The sequence below is a fragment of the Pleurodeles waltl genome, unplaced genomic scaffold (genome assembly GCF_031143425.1).
Source record: "Pleurodeles waltl isolate 20211129_DDA unplaced genomic scaffold, aPleWal1.hap1.20221129 scaffold_236, whole genome shotgun sequence".
In the NCBI taxonomy this organism is placed as follows: Eukaryota; Metazoa; Chordata; class Amphibia; order Caudata; family Salamandridae; genus Pleurodeles; species Pleurodeles waltl.
In genome coordinates, this window is record NW_027149942.1 from 76798 (window position 1) to 93198 (window position 16401).

A 16401-nucleotide genomic window follows, 5' to 3' on the forward strand; every position below is an offset into this window, starting at 1 on the left:
CGGTGGCTCGCCCTCCTCCAGCGCAGCGACCAAGTACAGAAAACATGCGAGGCTCGCTGTTTTCCATCGGGCTCATGGACTTCTTTTTCTCTCATTCACGAGCGCGATCTCGCTTGGCAGAAGTCGAGCACTTTACATAATTAACTTCACTTTTTCGGGTTATGTACATAAATGCACTTTTGCCCGATAGGTGAAAAGTCGGGTTAGGAGTTTACAACGCGATCAGCTGTAACATGAGCAAACGCGAGACCCGTTGCATTGCAAATGCTTGTTTTAATAGTTTGTGTCTCCGTCAAGTATTCTCCATCTATTTAATGTAAATCTATTTAATGTGCAGTATCTCTTTCTTCGTGGTCTCCATGAATGCAGTGTGTCTTCCATGTCTGGTGTTTTATTCTGGCTTTTTGTATATCTTGGTCAGTCGGCGAAAGCGTAGGTTTAAGCCTGTGTGGTGATGTCTGGTCCACACTGCTGTAAAGAGAGCAGCGACCCCCGGCGAGGCTTCTTTCAGACTAAGGGGGGAGGTGATGAGAGACCTGGACACCTGTAAAGATACCTGTGAGCTCTCCAAAACAACAGAGCCCCTCCATGGGCTCTTGGCTAGGACGTTAGACTGAAGCTCTAAAGATCCCAGGTTTCCACAGTGACTTTTTGTTTGATATCCATTACCTTCAGTGCTGAGTAGTCAAACTTTAAACCCTCTCAAACTTGGTAAAATAAAACATTACTTTAACAACATCAATCTATTTCCCTCCACATTCCAGCTTCTTTCTTTCTTCACCCCTCATTTCTTTCTGAGCCCCCTTCAGTCCGTCTTTATTTTCTTTATTGGAACAAGTTTCTCAAAGCCCTACTCAGTGTGAGTCTCAGAACTGAGAGAATACTATCACAGGCTGTAAGTTCACTGCTAAGAGGAAAGTTTTACTCCTTGTATGAAGGTCCGAAAGAGTGGAGTGCAACTTTCCACAAACTACTATTTAAATACAATCTCCCGGACCTTCCGTAACCTGAGTCTAGACAGAAATATTTAGAATTCTTCTCTGAAAAAGTGGCAACCCTCCTGCAGGGCTTGAAAGCAGACAATACTCATCATTAGAATCCACAGCCAGCAACACTAGAAAACTGCCACTCATGACCAAGTTAGCAGCAAGTTGGGCCACGGGGATGCTCTCTATGCTTGAAACATCAGATAACTCACTAGAAAACTACCTGGAATTTGGCACCCAGACTCATCCTCAACCTCCCGCTCTGAATTCACATCTCACCATACCTCAGAGAGCTCCACTGTCTCCCGAAACAGAAATGAACTAATTTCAAACACCTTACATACACATTCAAGGCACAACACAACGTAGGCCCCACCTACTTGACCAGTTGCTTCTCTTTCCACAACCACCAAGAGACTTCCATCTACTCAGGGCTCCTACTCACACACATCCCATACATACAGAGAACCAGATCAGGAGGATGGGTGTTCTGTTGCATCACTCCTAAAGCATGGAATGGACTCCCATTTCACACAAGAGCATTTTATTCTCTTCTTCAATTCTGCAAGAAGTTGAAGACCTGCGTTTTTAATAAACCAACCTACCTTAGACAGGGCTACACACACACACGCCTGCTCAGCGCCAGGAAACCCTTGCAGGTGATTGCGTGCCTTACAAATACCCATTACGTTACAGATGCACCCCCAGGGCTCCACCAGATGTTTCACAGCAATGGGTGTGACAGAGCATAACATGGCTGTGCCTTTATGCTTTCTTTGGTAGAAGAGAAGGACAGCATTTACCTTCATATATTGTGTGAAAAACTATACCCATGTAAATGTGATGCATTAAAAGACCACAACATTATGGTGCCTTTGTGAGTGATATTACACTTGTTAGATATAAACTGCTTTTATGAAATGTTAACCAGATGCATTTATACCTTGGTATCTTAACAAATGATATATTTTATAGTCACTCATCATTTACTGTGTTTAAGACAATTGCATTTGTAAAAACATAACTAAAATGTGCTTCCATTCCATTGTTCAAGCTGGAGTTAAGGTCTGCCAATTCCTATGTTTAATTTCAACATGAAACTTGCTTTGTTTGTGCGCTATTTTTCTTTCGTCTGCAGGTGATAGGTAAGGAAGAGAGAGTTGGGTTGCCAAGGACGAAACTTGGTAACAAGGAGCTACAAGAACGGCTCCCTTACTATATTCCTGGGCATGGATGTAATCCAAGGTGGAGCAGATGTGTTCAGAAGAGGATAAAAGTGAATTGGACATAATTCACAATGGTGTCTTGTTAGTAATTGTTTCTTTGGGTGTGATGTCAGCTACTGGAAGGCTCTGGGGTGATTAAAGTGTTGTTCAGTTAGGCAGAGATTCAGAATCTTTTTGCCCCCTTGACTAGAGTGGACTCTAAGGGAAAGATAACTCTCCTTGACTAAGTGGCAGTCGCGACTCACAGGGTTTACCAGAGGTGGGGTGGAGAGCGGGGTGTGGGGAGGCAAGGAGAATATTAACAATATTAAAAAGTTAAAAAACTAAAAACTTACCTGCTCCGTCGCACCGCTGCTCCTCCGTCAGCAGCAGGCTCCCAGCCTGCCCTGCGGCCAATCCTGACGCTGCTCAGAGAAGCGTTAGGATTGGCTGGGAGTGCCCAGCCACGGTGCTCCCAGACAGACTGGGAGCCTGTGCCTGCTCTCTCCAGCCCGGCAGCAGTGTGCCCCAGATGGCCGGCCAAACACACATGTGCACTGAGGGGAGTGCACAGTGCACTCCCCTCACTGCTCGTCACCCCCAATGCCCCACCCCTTTATAATTCTCAGTATAATGTACATGCGACATCAGCTCCCGCGAGTTTCTGTAGTGTAGTGGTTATCACGTTCGCTGCCCCCGTGAAAGGTCGCGGGTTTGAAACTGGGCGGAAACACTTTTAACACTTCCATCTACCTTGTTCTGCATTATTATTAATATCTATGACCACCTAACTTGTTCTGCATTATTAATATATATGACGAGCGATACTTCTGTGCTACAATTTTAATTGATATCATCCATATAGTAACATATTTCAAATAAACAAGATAAGCAACGCATAGATGATGTAAACTGTGCAAAAGATATTAGCTCGCTTGTAATTAGTACGGGACTGAAAATTTTAAAATAATACAAAACTAAAGAAATGAATGTTAAATTATTAAAACTACAGCAGGTTCTACCGAGATTCAAACTCAGATCGCTGGACTCAAAGTCCAGAGTGCTAACCATTACACCATGGAACCTTCCATTGACAAGCATGAGGTGCGTTAGTAGTGAAATGACAGTATCCTGTAGTGTGCACGTCTCCTTGTAAAAGTCCTGATGTTTTTCAGATGTCAGGTTATTAATGGCAAGGAACACAAGCATTGGCAAAGCCAATAGGTATCGCCTATGTGATAGCTACTGGTTTTGCCAGTGATTTAGCCATGCTGCAACATGGCTGAAAGTAAAGGAAAAAAGCTGTATATGACACAGCCAGCATTGATCACTTCATAGTGCTTTTTTTTACATTCATCCATGCTGCACTGAAGCCAGAGCTGCTGTACAATGTGGCTAAAAAAACATTCACAAAACCAATAGATCCCACATAGGCAAGATCTATTAGCTTTACCAAGGCTTGTTTGTCATCTGGAGCCATTGTGGTACTGCCATGAAAGAGCTGCCAACAATAGCCAGGCCCTGTTCATACTGCAATTCGGGTCATCATTCACACTGCTGTCAAGAAACCAGTAATGTTTTATAAAAACACAGCTGAGTGATTTGAGCTAAAAAAAAAGTGTTTGCTCCTTAAGTGCATTTTTCAGTCCGGGGGGGGGGGGATTACATACATTGCAGTGTTGAACCAACGCTTCTGCATTTCTGGGATGCATATGTTACACTTGTACTGATCCTGTTTTGTGATGACATTTGTGGCATATCAACGTGCTAAATAAAAAGACATTTGCGCTGACTAACCAGGGCAAATACGTTCAAATGACGATGCCCAATTGCTGTAGCATCAGTGCAGGGTATGTAATGTAGCGCCTGGGGTCTAGCTTCTATGCCCCAACCATAATCTCCCTTCTGGTGATGCGTGTCACGAGCTACACTTTATGTGGAAGCGCGAGGGATGCCTGAAGAAGTCAAAGACACGCAGGCAGCCGTGGGACTGACACTGTGCTCGAGAGCGCCTAGCAGCAGAGTTTCTAGGTGCTTCCAGGGGTGAGATGATGGCTGTCAGGCCTTTGCTGGGAGCCAGGGGGGGACGAGGAGTTTTCACAACAGATGCTTGTCTCAAAAAGGTGGGGTGGGCTAGGGCAGAGTCAGTCATGGGCAGCCTCCAAGATGGCTCACTAGTAAAGTGCCCCCTGCTGGTACCTGAGCATGACTTACAGGTCACATTCTTAAATCCGAGCCGAGTGGGCTCAACGCTTTTCCCTCACAAGGTATATAAAGTGGCTGCTATGAATACTGGTTATTTACGGTGCTATGAAGGTGACATATGGAAATAGCAAACACTTTAGAAATCAGGTCACTTTACTTTCCTTTTGTTGCACAAGAGCACAGAACCGGATGAGCAGCTCCTCACGTGCACTGTGGCTGGCCAGGGATGGACACTTTACAGAACCAGTGCTGAGCCTCTTAAGCAGAGCTGGATCTGTTCAAGTCTGTGCAAACCCTGGGCCTGCTCACAGCCTGGCAAGCTGCAGACAATGTTGGGTGCAGCCTTAAATGTGAAATCGTTCCAAGTTGCCACTGTTTGTAGTGAGTTTAACAGACACTGTCTCTGGCTTCCTTCCTGCACGAGGCCAGGTAGGAAGCAGTATCACTCCCCCCATCCTGTGTGTTAGAGAATGGTTTCCATTGCAGTGGGAGGCGGGGCCGTCCATGCCAGGTTTTCAAGGTGACCTCGGACGAGCTTAATATGTAACTGTTGTTCATTTCTGGCAATCATATATATATCTTGTGGATATCCTGCAAATCCGGCATGGATCCGACTCTACTGGACTTATGTTGGGCACCCTTGCACTAGAGCAAGGTTTTTTATGTAAAACTGGTAAGTGTTAATATTGTCATTGTTCACGCCTTCACCAATCACAGGGGGGGGCAACATGCCTGCATCCTCACCGCACACTCCCTATCATTCTTACACTGAGCGCCAAGCTTTCCAAAGTTTAAGAATCTACACAACTTTCAGCATTCCTGCTGAGTTCGTTGGCCGACATACTTGTTGTGATGGTTTTGCCATTTTATTTCCTGAGCTGTACTTTTCTCAAGAAAGTTAGTTCCCATTATTTTTAATAAACCATTGAGAATGCTGAGAAATCACTTTGTGCGTCTGCGACAAGACACATTTATTTTTTTGAATTCTAAGTAAAGGTAATCAAGATGGAAAGACAATGGCTGTATGACTGACTTCAACAGAAAGCCCTCCCCCATGCTTGCTGCTGAAATATTGAGATATTAGAAAAGCACTGAAAATGTGCATTGCTAAAGCGGCATGTGTTTTCCAGAGTACGCAAATGAAGAGGAAAAGCACGCCTTGCCAATTAAAATGCAGAGTCACCCTTTGTAGTTATTGTGCGATGAGTTTCCAAAAAGTACTCAGGTGGTAGATGAAATGATGCTGATTGTAGGTTTGTGATGCTGGAGAATGAGATAGGCATCTGAAAATAACCCGCATGCATCCTGAAGACACAGCTTGATATGTGACCTCGGTCTTTAAATGCCCAGCACACATACACATGATCACCATGGGCCCCACTGCTGGCAGGTACATAACCTGAAGGCTGCAGTCACATGATGCTTCCGTCCCTTCGATAGCTCAGTTGGTAGAGCGGAGGACTGTAGTGGTGAAGCTGATATCCTTAGGTCGCTGGTTCAAATCCGGCTCGAAGGATTTTTTTTCGTATTTGCTCTTCATATTTCTTTTCACATTCTGAAATTAAAATACGCCATGTTTTGAAGCAACGACGCTAGAGCTTGACAATTGTTTTTGTCTCCCCCATTTTTCTCAGATGGCACCAAGAAGTGAATTTAGCCAGAGCAGAAATGGATGGAGGTGCAGCCGCTGATCCCAGGGATTGTCAGAGAGAGAAAAGGAGGAGTCTGTGCAGAGGAAGCTGTAAATCAGTGATACAAAGAGAGCGGCTCTTTCCTTGCACAGATGGGGTCAACACTGACATTTCTGTGGGTGCAGCGCCCCCAGCAGGGGGACAGGTAGAACAATCAGTAGGAGGTCAGGTACCAGGGAGTCATCAGTTCCTCGTTAGTATAGTGGTCAGTATCCCCGCCTGTCACGCGGGAGACCGGGGTTCAATTCCCCGACGGGGAGACTATGTTTATGACTTAACCATGTTTACACTTTAGAAATACATTTTGTTATTTGTTTCGTTTACAATCTCGACATTTTAGAAGTATTGCGATTTAATGTATATGAAGTGCACTGTATAATATGATCAGTGGCAGCATATAGAATTGTAATAAATACCAACACCGAGGCGCCTCTAGCAGAGCTGGCAGGCTTGGAAATCCAACAGAGAAAGCTTTCAACATGAAGGAATCAAGTTTTGGGAACACATTTGTACATTTTGATTTTAAGTTATGGACCACTTAGTCGACAGCGAATGTTTAATATTTACAGAAAAACAAAGTACTATGTGGTGAACAATTGGTACTGGCTGTTTTGCTTGATTATCAATTCCACGTAATCGCGTCATGGTTAATTTCAAATGTATTATAAGCTTCATCACTATTACTTTTTCTAGTTGCGCCTCTGATTTTCAACTAAAACTATATATCATCTATTCAAACAATTAGAACCAAACTGTATCTTTTTTAATAACGAACGTACTTTTCTGAAATTGGAGTGAATGCAAGTTGTAGTAACGAAGAAACGTAGGCTTCCGGGTAGTGTATTGGTTATTCATGTTTTTAGGGTCGAGCCTGCGTTGCATGCGCTCGCGCATGCGTATCGCAGCGAGACGCTTTAGTGTTTAGAAAAGGGCTCGGAGCCCTGTCAACGTCACGTCAGTGTTTTTTATTGGTACGTGGGCTTGCCTAATAAAATCCGCTTGCTTTCATTAGTCGAAGGCACGCATAGGTCATGCCTTTTCCGGTGGCTCGCCCTCCTCCAGCGCAGCGACCAAGTACAGAAAACATGCGAGGCTCGCTGTTTTCCATCGGGCTCATGGACTTCTTTTTCTCTCATTCACGAGCGCGATCTCGCTTGGCAGAAGTCGAGCACTTTACATAATTAACTTCACTTTTTCGGGTTATGTACATAAATGCACTTTTGCCCGATAGGTGAAAAGTCGGGTTAGGAGTTTACAACGCGATCAGCTGTAACATGAGCAAACGCGAGACCCGTTGCATTGCAAATGCTTGTTTTAATAGTTTGTGTCTCCGTCAAGTATTCTCCATCTATTTAATGTAAATCTATTTAATGTGCAGTATCTCTTTCTTCGTGGTCTCCATGAATGCAGTGTGTCTTCCATGTCTGGTGTTTTATTCTGGCTTTTTGTATATCTTGGTCAGTCGGCGAAAGCGTAGGTTTAAGCCTGTGTGGTGATGTCTGGTCCACACTGCTGTAAAGAGAGCAGCGACCCCCGGCGAGGCTTCTTTCAGACTAAGGGGGGAGGTGATGAGAGACCTGGACACCTGTAAAGATACCTGTGAGCTCTCCAAAACAACAGAGCCCCTCCATGGGCTCTTGGCTAGGACGTTAGACTGAAGCTCTAAAGATCCCAGGTTTCCACAGTGACTTTTTGTTTGATATCCATTACCTTCAGTGCTGAGTAGTCAAACTTTAAACCCTCTCAAACTTGGTAAAATAAAACATTACTTTAACAACATCAATCTATTTCCCTCCACATTCCAGCTTCTTTCTTTCTTCACCCCTCATTTCTTTCTGAGCCCCCTTCAGTCCGTCTTTATTTTCTTTATTGGAACAAGTTTCTCAAAGCCCTACTCAGTGTGAGTCTCAGAACTGAGAGAATACTATCACAGGCTGTAAGTTCACTGCTAAGAGGAAAGTTTTACTCCTTGTATGAAGGTCCGAAAGAGTGGAGTGCAACTTTCCACAAACTACTATTTAAATACAATCTCCCGGACCTTCCGTAACCTGAGTCTAGACAGAAATATTTAGAATTCTTCTCTGAAAAAGTGGCAACCCTCCTGCAGGGCTTGAAAGCAGACAATACTCATCATTAGAATCCACAGCCAGCAACACTAGAAAACTGCCACTCATGACCAAGTTAGCAGCAAGTTGGGCCACGGGGATGCTCTCTATGCTTGAAACATCAGATAACTCACTAGAAAACTACCTGGAATTTGGCACCCAGACTCATCCTCAACCTCCCGCTCTGAATTCACATCTCACCATACCTCAGAGAGCTCCACTGTCTCCCGAAACAGAAATGAACTAATTTCAAACACCTTACATACACATTCAAGGCACAACACAACGTAGGCCCCACCTACTTGACCAGTTGCTTCTCTTTCCACAACCACCAAGAGACTTCCATCTACTCAGGGCTCCTACTCACACACATCCCATACATACAGAGAACCAGATCAGGAGGATGGGTGTTCTGTTGCATCACTCCTAAAGCATGGAATGGACTCCCATTTCACACAAGAGCATTTTATTCTCTTCTTCAATTCTGCAAGAAGTTGAAGACCTGCGTTTTTAATAAACCAACCTACCTTAGACAGGGCTACACACACACACGCCTGCTCAGCGCCAGGAAACCCTTGCAGGTGATTGCGTGCCTTACAAATACCCATTACGTTACAGATGCACCCCCAGGGCTCCACCAGATGTTTCACAGCAATGGGTGTGACAGAGCATAACATGGCTGTGCCTTTATGCTTTCTTTGGTAGAAGAGAAGGACAGCATTTACCTTCATATATTGTGTGAAAAACTATACCCATGTAAATGTGATGCATTAAAAGACCACAACATTATGGTGCCTTTGTGAGTGATATTACACTTGTTAGATATAAACTGCTTTTATGAAATGTTAACCAGATGCATTTATACCTTGGTATCTTAACAAATGATATATTTTATAGTCACTCATCATTTACTGTGTTTAAGACAATTGCATTTGTAAAAACATAACTAAAATGTGCTTCCATTCCATTGTTCAAGCTGGAGTTAAGGTCTGCCAATTCCTATGTTTAATTTCAACATGAAACTTGCTTTGTTTGTGCGCTATTTTTCTTTCGTCTGCAGGTGATAGGTAAGGAAGAGAGAGTTGGGTTGCCAAGGACGAAACTTGGTAACAAGGAGCTACAAGAACGGCTCCCTTACTATATTCCTGGGCATGGATGTAATCCAAGGTGGAGCAGATGTGTTCAGAAGAGGATAAAAGTGAATTGGACATAATTCACAATGGTGTCTTGTTAGTAATTGTTTCTTTGGGTGTGATGTCAGCTACTGGAAGGCTCTGGGGTGATTAAAGTGTTGTTCAGTTAGGCAGAGATTCAGAATCTTTTTGCCCCCTTGACTAGAGTGGACTCTAAGGGAAAGATAACTCTCCTTGACTAAGTGGCAGTCGCGACTCACAGGGGTTACCAGAGGTGGGGTGGAGAGCGGGGTGTGGGGAGGCAAGGAGAATATTAACAATATTAAAAAGTTAAAAAACTAAAAACTTACCTGCTCCGTCGCACCGCTGCTCCTCCGTCAGCAGCAGGCTCCCAGCCTGCCCTGCGGCCAATCCTGACGCTGCTCAGAGAAGCGTTAGGATTGGCTGGGAGTGCCCAGCCACGGTGCTCCCAGACAGACTGGGAGCCTGTGCCTGCTCTCTCCAGCCCGGCAGCAGTGTGCCCCAGATGGCCGGCCAAACACACATGTGCACTGAGGGGAGTGCACAGTGCACTCCCCTCACTGCTCGTCACCCCCAATGCCCCACCCCTTTATAATTCTCAGTATAATGTACATGCGACATCAGCTCCCGCGAGTTTCTGTAGTGTAGTGGTTATCACGTTCGCTGCCCCCGTGAAAGGTCGCGGGTTTGAAACTGGGCGGAAACACTTTTAACACTTCCATCTACCTTGTTCTGCATTATTATTAATATCTATGACCACCTAACTTGTTCTGCATTATTAATATATATGACGAGCGATACTTCTGTGCTACAATTTTAATTGATATCATCCATATAGTAACATATTTCAAATAAACAAGATAAGCAACGCATAGATGATGTAAACTGTGCAAAAGATATTAGCTCGCTTGTAATTAGTACGGGACTGAAAATTTTAAAATAATACAAAACTAAAGAAATGAATGTTAAATTATTAAAACTACAGCAGGTTCTACCGAGATTCAAACTCAGATCGCTGGACTCAAAGTCCAGAGTGCTAACCATTACACCATGGAACCTTCCATTGACAAGCATGAGGTGCGTTAGTAGTGAAATGACAGTATCCTGTAGTGTGCACGTCTCCTTGTAAAAGTCCTGATGTTTTTCAGATGTCAGGTTATTAATGGCAAGGAACACAAGCATTGGCAAAGCCAATAGGTATCGCCTATGTGATAGCTACTGGTTTTGCCAGTGATTTAGCCATGCTGCAACATGGCTGAAAGTAAAGGAAAAAAGCTGTATATGACACAGCCAGCATTGATCACTTCATAGTGCTTTTTTTTACATTCATCCATGCTGCACTGAAGCCAGAGCTGCTGTACAATGTGGCTAAAAAAACATTCACAAAACCAATAGATCCCACATAGGCAAGATCTATTAGCTTTACCAAGGCTTGTTTGTCATCTGGAGCCATTGTGGTACTGCCATGAAAGAGCTGCCAACAATAGCCAGGCCCTGTTCATACTGCAATTCGGGTCATCATTCACACTGCTGTCAAGAAACCAGTAATGTTTTATAAAAACACAGCTGAGTGATTTGAGCTAAAAAAAAAGTGTTTGCTCCTTAAGTGCATTTTTCAGTCCGGGGGGGGGGGGGGGGATTACATACATTGCAGTGTTGAACCAACGCTTCTGCATTTCTGGGATGCATATGTTACACTTGTACTGATCCTGTTTTGTGATGACATTTGTGGCATATCAACGTGCTAAATAAAAAGACATTTGCGCTGACTAACCAGGGCAAATACGTTCAAATGACGATGCCCAATTGCTGTAGCATCAGTGCAGGGTATGTAATGTAGCGCCTGGGGTCTAGCTTCTATGCCCCAACCATAATCTCCCTTCTGGTGATGCGTGTCACGAGCTACACTTTATGTGGAAGCGCGAGGGATGCCTGAAGAAGTCAAAGACACGCAGGCAGCCGTGGGACTGACACTGTGCTCGAGAGCGCCTAGCAGCAGAGTTTCTAGGTGCTTCCAGGGGTGAGATGATGGCTGTCAGGCCTTTGCTGGGAGCCAGGGGGGGACGAGGAGTTTTCACAACAGATGCTTGTCTCAAAAAGGTGGGGTGGGCTAGGGCAGAGTCAGTCATGGGCAGCCTCCAAGATGGCTCACTAGTAAAGTGCCCCCTGCTGGTACCTGAGCATGACTTACAGGTCACATTCTTAAATCCGAGCCGAGTGGGCTCAACGCTTTTCCCTCACAAGGTATATAAAGTGGCTGCTATGAATACTGGTTATTTACGGTGCTATGAAGGTGACATATGGAAATAGCAAACACTTTAGAAATCAGGTCACTTTACTTTCCTTTTGTTGCACAAGAGCACAGAACCGGATGAGCAGCTCCTCACGTGCACTGTGGCTGGCCAGGGATGGACACTTTACAGAACCAGTGCTGAGCCTCTTAAGCAGAGCTGGATCTGTTCAAGTCTGTGCAAACCCTGGGCCTGCTCACAGCCTGGCAAGCTGCAGACAATGTTGGGTGCAGCCTTAAATGTGAAATCGTTCCAAGTTGCCACTGTTTGTAGTGAGTTTAACAGACACTGTCTCTGGCTTCCTTCCTGCACGAGGCCAGGTAGGAAGCAGTATCACTCCCCCCATCCTGTGTGTTAGAGAATGGTTTCCATTGCAGTGGGAGGCGGGGTCGTCCATGCCAGGTTTTCAAGGTGACCTCGGACGAGCTTAATATGTAACTGTTGTTCATTTCTGGCAATCATATATATATCTTGTGGATATCCTGCAAATCCGGCATGGATCCGACTCTACTGGACTTATGTTGGGCACCCTTGCACTAGAGCAAGGTTTTTTATGTAAAACTGGTAAGTGTTAATATTGTCATTGTTCACGCCTTCACCAATCACAGGGGGGGGCAACATGCCTGCATCCTCACCGCACACTCCCTATCATTCTTACACTGAGCGCCAAGCTTTCCAAAGTTTAAGAATCTACACAACTTTCAGCATTCCTGCTGAGTTCATTGGCCGACATACTTGTTGTGATGGTTTTGCCATTTTATTTCCTGAGCTGTACTTTTCTCAAGAAAGTTAGTTCCCATTATTTTTAATAAACCATTGAGAATGCTGAGAAATCACTGTGTGCGTCTGCGACAAGACACATTTATTTTTTTGAATTCTAAGTAAAGGTAATCAAGATGGAAAGACAATGGCTGTATGACTGACTTCAACAGAAAGCCCTCCCCCATGCTTGCTGCTGAAATATTGAGATATTAGAAAAGCACTGAAAATGTGCATTGCTAAAGCGGCATGTGTTTTCCAGAGTACGCAAATGAAGAGGAAAAGCACGCCTTGCCAATTAAAATGCAGAGTCACCCTTTGTAGTTATTGTGCGATGAGTTTCCAAAAAGTACTCCGGTGGTAGATGAAATGATGCTGATTGTAGGTTTGTGATGCTGGAGAATGAGATAGGCATCTGAAAATAAACAGCATGCATCCTGAAGACACAGCTTGATATGTGACCTCGGTCTTTAAATGCCCAGCACACATACACATGATCACCATGGGCCCCACTGCTGGCAGGTACATAACCTGAAGGCTGCAGTCACATGATGCTTCCGTCCCTTCGATAGCTCAGTTGGTAGAGCGGAGGACTGTAGTGGTGAAGCTGATATCCTTAGGTCGCTGGTTCAAATCCGGCTCGAAGGATTTTTTTTCGTATTTGCTCTTCATATTTCTTTTCACATTCTGAAATTAAAATACGCCATGTTTTGAAGCAACGACGCTAGAGCTTGACAATTGTTTTTGTCTCCCCCATTTTTCTCAGATGGCACCAAGAAGTGAATTTAGCCAGAGCAGAAATGGATGGAGGTGCAGCCGCTGATCCCAGGGATTGTCAGAGAGAGAAAAGGAGGAGTCTGTGCAGAGGAAGCTGTAAATCAGTGATACAAAGAGAGCGGCTCTTTCCTTGCACAGATGGGGTCAACACTGACATTTCTGTGGGTGCAGCGCCCCCAGCAGGGGGACAGGTAGAACAATCAGTAGGAGGTCAGGTACCAGGGAGTCATCAGTTCCTCGTTAGTATAGTGGTCAGTATCCCCGCCTGTCACGCGGGAGACCGGGGTTCAATTCCCCGACGGGGAGACTATGTTTATGACTTAACCATGTTTACACTTTAGAAATACATTTTGTTATTTGTTTCGTTTACAATCTCGACATTTTAGAAGTATTGCGATTTAATGTATATGAAGTGCACTGTATAATATGATCAGTGGCAGCATATAGAATTGTAATAAATACCAACACCGAGGCGCCTCTAGCAGAGCTGGCAGGCTTGGAAATCCAACAGAGAAAGCTTTCAACATGAAGGAATCAAGTTTTGGGAACACATTTGTACATTTTGATTTTAAGTTATGGACCACTTAGTCGACAGCGAATGTTTAATATTTACAGAAAAACAAAGTACTATGTGGTGAACAATTGGTACTGGCTGTTTTGCTTGATTATCAATTCCACGTAATCGCGTCATGGTTAATTTCAAATGTATTATAAGCTTCATCACTATTACTTTTTCTAGTTGCGCCTCTGATTTTCAACTAAAACTATATATCATCTATTCAAACAATTAGAACCAAACTGTATCTTTTTTAATAACGAACGTACTTTTCTGAAATTGGAGTGAATGCAAGTTGTAGTAACGAAGAAACGTAGGCTTCCGGGTAGTGTATTGGTTATTCATGTTTTTAGGGTCGAGCCTGCGTTGCATGCGCTCGCGCATGCGTATCGCAGCGAGACGCTTTAGTGTTTAGAAAAGGGCTCGGAGCCCTGTCAACGTCACGTCAGTGTTTTTTATTGGTACGTGGGCTTGCCTAATAAAATCCGCTTGCTTTCATTAGTCGAAGGCACGCATAGGTCATGCCTTTTCCGGTGGCTCGCCCTCCTCCAGCGCAGCGACCAAGTACAGAAAACATGCGAGGCTCGCTGTTTTCCATCGGGCTCATGGACTTCTTTTTCTCTCATTCACGAGCGCGATCTCGCTTGGCAGAAGTCGAGCACTTTACATAATTAACTTCACTTTTTCGGGTTATGTACATAAATGCACTTTTGCCCGATAGGTGAAAAGTCGGGTTAGGAGTTTACAACGCGATCAGCTGTAACATGAGCAAACGCGAGACCCGTTGCATTGCAAATGCTTGTTTTAATAGTTTGTGTCTCCGTCAAGTATTCTCCATCTATTTAATGTAAATCTATTTAATGTGCAGTATCTCTTTCTTCGTGGTCTCCATGAATGCAGTGTGTCTTCCATGTCTGGTGTTTTATTCTGGCTTTTTGTATATCTTGGTCAGTCGGCGAAAGCGTAGGTTTAAGCCTGTGTGGTGATGTCTGGTCCACACTGCTGTAAAGAGAGCAGCGACCCCCGGCGAGGCTTCTTTCAGACTAAGGGGGGAGGTGATGAGAGACCTGGACACCTGTAAAGATACCTGTGAGCTCTCCAAAACAACAGAGCCCCTCCATGGGCTCTTGGCTAGGACGTTAGACTGAAGCTCTAAAGATCCCAGGTTTCCACAGTGACTTTTTGTTTGATATCCATTACCTTCAGTGCTGAGTAGTCAAACTTTAAACCCTCTCAAACTTGGTAAAATAAAACATTACTTTAACAACATCAATCTATTTCCCTCCACATTCCAGCTTCTTTCTTTCTTCACCCCTCATTTCTTTCTGAGCCCCCTTCAGTCCGTCTTTATTTTCTTTATTGGAACAAGTTTCTCAAAGCCCTACTCAGTGTGAGTCTCAGAACTGAGAGAATACTATCACAGGCTGTAAGTTCACTGCTAAGAGGAAAGTTTTACTCCTTGTATGAAGGTCCGAAAGAGTGGAGTGCAACTTTCCACAAACTACTATTTAAATACAATCTCCCGGACCTTCCGTAACCTGAGTCTAGACAGAAATATTTAGAATTCTTCTCTGAAAAAGTGGCAACCCTCCTGCAGGGCTTGAAAGCAGACAATACTCATCATTAGAATCCACAGCCAGCAACACTAGAAAACTGCCACTCATGACCAAGTTAGCAGCAAGTTGGGCCACGGGGATGCTCTCTATGCTTGAAACATCAGATAACTCACTAGAAAACTACCTGGAATTTGGCACCCAGACTCATCCTCAACCTCCCGCTCTGAATTCACATCTCACCATACCTCAGAGAGCTCCACTGTCTCCCGAAACAGAAATGAACTAATTTCAAACACCTTACATACACATTCAAGGCACAACACAACGTAGGCCCCACCTACTTGACCAGTTGCTTCTCTTTCCACAACCACCAAGAGACTTCCATCTACTCAGGGCTCCTACTCACACACATCCCATACATACAGAGAACCAGATCAGGAGGATGGGTGTTCTGTTGCATCACTCCTAAAGCATGGAATGGACTCCCATTTCACACAAGAGCATTTTATTCTCTTCTTCAATTCTGCAAGAAGTTGAAGACCTGCGTTTTTAATAAACCAACCTACCTTAGACAGGGCTACACACACACACGCCTGCTCAGCGCCAGGAAACCCTTGCAGGTGATTGCGTGCCTTACAAATACCCATTACGTTACAGATGCACCCCCAGGGCTCCACCAGATGTTTCACAGCAATGGGTGTGACAGAGCATAACATGGCTGTGCCTTTATGCTTTCTTTGGTAGAAGAGAAGGACAGCATTTACCTTCATATATTGTGTGAAAAACTATACCCATGTAAATGTGATGCATTAAAAGACCACAACATTATGGTGCCTTTGTGAGTGATATTACACTTGTTAGATATAAACTGCTTTTATGAAATGTTAACCAGATGCATTTATACCTTGGTATCTTAACAAATGATATATTTTATAGTCACTCATCATTTACTGTGTTTAAGACAATTGCATTTGTAAAAACATAACTAAAATGTGCTTCCATTCCATTGTTCAAGCTGGAGTTAAGGTCTGCCAATTCCTATGTTTAATTTCAACATGAAACTTGCTTTGTTTGTGCGCTATTTTTCTTTCGTCTGCAGGTGATAGGTAAGGAAGA

The 16401-nt window shown here is 44.1% G+C and overlaps 4 non-coding genes across 4 annotated transcripts; all 4 read left to right on the plus strand.

Annotated features, from left to right (window-relative positions):
* The first annotated feature begins 5826 nt into the window (after nt 1-5826).
* On the plus strand, nt 5827-5912 carry TRNAY-GUA (transfer RNA tyrosine (anticodon GUA)). Its single transcript is given in 2 exon segments — nt 5827-5863; nt 5877-5912. It is a non-coding gene; the product is annotated as a tRNA-Tyr (tRNA).
* Nucleotides 5913-6275: 363 nt separating this feature from the next.
* TRNAD-GUC (transfer RNA aspartic acid (anticodon GUC)) lies at nt 6276-6347 on the plus strand. Its single transcript has one exon. It is a non-coding gene; the product is annotated as a tRNA-Asp (tRNA).
* Nucleotides 6348-12958: 6611 nt separating this feature from the next.
* TRNAY-GUA (transfer RNA tyrosine (anticodon GUA)) lies at nt 12959-13044 on the plus strand. Its single transcript is given in 2 exon segments — nt 12959-12995; nt 13009-13044. It is a non-coding gene; the product is annotated as a tRNA-Tyr (tRNA).
* Nucleotides 13045-13407: 363 nt separating this feature from the next.
* TRNAD-GUC (transfer RNA aspartic acid (anticodon GUC)) lies at nt 13408-13479 on the plus strand. The gene has a single exon. It is a non-coding gene; the product is annotated as a tRNA-Asp (tRNA).
* Nucleotides 13480-16401: the final 2922 nt, after the last annotated feature.